This window comes from Cyprinodon variegatus, unplaced genomic scaffold (genome assembly GCF_000732505.1).
Source record: "Cyprinodon variegatus isolate N-32 unplaced genomic scaffold, C_variegatus-1.0 Scaffold3142, whole genome shotgun sequence".
Classification (NCBI taxonomy): domain Eukaryota; kingdom Metazoa; phylum Chordata; class Actinopteri; order Cyprinodontiformes; family Cyprinodontidae; genus Cyprinodon; species Cyprinodon variegatus.
In genome coordinates, this window is record NW_015153595.1 from 1 (window position 1) to 2,038 (window position 2,038).

General features: G+C 40.6%; 3 non-coding genes across 3 annotated transcripts; all 3 read right to left on the minus strand.

Moving 5' to 3' along the window:
- Positions 1–479: 479 nt before the first annotated feature.
- trnaw-cca lies at positions 480–551 on the minus strand. Its single transcript has one exon. It is a non-coding gene; the product is annotated as a tRNA-Trp (tRNA).
- A 182-nt stretch (positions 552–733) lies between these two features.
- trnaw-cca lies at positions 734–805 on the minus strand. The gene has a single exon. It is a non-coding gene; the product is annotated as a tRNA-Trp (tRNA).
- Positions 806–1,606: 801 nt separating this feature from the next.
- On the minus strand, positions 1,607–1,678 carry trnaw-cca. Its single transcript has one exon. It is a non-coding gene; the product is annotated as a tRNA-Trp (tRNA).
- Positions 1,679–2,038: the final 360 nt, after the last annotated feature.

Below are 2,038 nucleotides of genomic sequence, written 5' to 3' on the forward strand. Positions count from 1 at the left end.
AATACATTGGTTAAATGAACAAAATTGAGATTTTGATTCAAGCTACTGTGCATGTGGTTGCCAAATGTGGGAGTTTCACATGTCTCTGAAAGGTGTGTCATTAAAGGAATTGTGATTCTGTGTGAGTTGGTGAGGGTGTGAGTTTTATTTGACATGTATGAGCCTCACATTGCCGACCTCACAGCCTTAAGCCAAATAACTTAAAGGTATTCCTTGTAACAAGACATGTAGAGTGATGTGTTTTGAACAATCAGCCTTCTGATCTGAAGTCAGATGCGCTACGATTGCGCCAGAGTTCTGAAATACAGCTCCCCCTTCTCATGAGAACAAATCTGCCAGGTAAAACGTAAAAAACGCTAGACAGTTGAAACAGGATACCAATATTCATGTGTAGCAACATACGTGGAGACTCAAATGGATGGCCCCAAAGCCTTAAGCCAAATAATTTGAAGACATTCCTTCAAACAAGGCATGTACAATGACCCTGACGTGATTCGAACACGCAATCTTCTGATCTGGAGTCAGACGCACTACCATTGCGCCACAGAGTCCTGAAATACAGCTTCCCCTTGTCACAAAGGCATATTTGCAAGGTAAAAGATATAAAACACTAGATCGTTGAAACAGGATCCCAATATTCATGTGTATGTACATACATGGAGACTCAAATGGATGACCCCAAAGCCTTTAACCAAACAATTTGAAGGCATTCCTTCAAACAAGGAATGTACAATGACCCTGACGTGATTCAAACACGCAACCTTCTGATCTGGAGTCAGACACGCTACCATTGCGCCACAGAGTCCTTGAGCAAAGCCCCCACTTGTCACAAACGCATATTTGCCAGGTAAAAGATATAAAACACTAGGTAGTTGAAATAAGATACCAAGATTCATGTGTAGCAAGCCAAGTGTATTCCTGACATTGATTTCCTCATTTACATGACAGAAGAATCCAATTGCTTTCTCCAGTAGATCTGGTTTCCAAACAAATAGTTAAAAACTATCCATTGGATTGTTTATAAGTTTGAAGACATTTCGCTTCCCATCCAGGAAGCTTTAGCAATTCAAAATGTCATGAATAGCGTACAGTTAGAGGCTATGTACAACAGCCCATCAAGCCCTTGTTTTATTTTAGAAAACATGCAAATTGAATCAGACGAATGTTTCCACCCCTTGGAATAGGAGTCGCTTGGCTTCTTTAGTTAACCTGCAAAGCTCCATACATGTCTATGTCTCTGAACGGGGTATCGTTAAAGAGAATTGTTGGCCTGGCTAAATAGGCAAGGTGTTTTTGCTATTTGGTTGCCAAATGCGGAAGTTTCACATGTCTCTGGAAGGTGTATCATTAAAGGGAATTGAGATTCTATGGGAATTGGGGAGGTTTTTTATATATATGTGGGAGACTTACATGGATAACAGAGTCCTGACATACAGTTCCCCATGTCACATGGACATATTTGCCAGATAAAAGATATAAAACACTAGATAGTTAAAAAAGGATACCAATGTTCATGTGTATCAACATACATGGAGACTCATACGGATGACCCCAAAGCCTTAAGCCAAACAATTCAAAGGCAATCCTTCAAACAAGGCATGTACAATGACCCTGACGTGATTCGAACACGCAGCCTTCTGATCTGGAGTCAGACGCGCTACCATTGCGCCACAGAGCCCTTAAACACAACGCACTCTTGTCACAAGACCATAATTGCCAGGTAAAAGCTATAACAACACCAAGATTTATGTGTAGCAAGCCAAAGTGTATTCCTGACATTGATTTCCTCATTTAGTTTAGCAATTCAAAATGTCATGAATAGCGTACAGTTCGAGGCTATATGTAATAGCCCATCAAGACCTTGTTTTATTTTAGAAAACGTGCAAATTGAATCAGACGAATGTTTCCACCCCTTGGAATAGGAGTTGCTTGGTTTCTTTTGTTAACCTGCGAAGCCCCATACATGTCTATGTCTCTGAAAGGGGTATCATTAGAGAGAATTGTTGGCCTGGCTAAATAGGCAAGGTGTTTTTGCCAT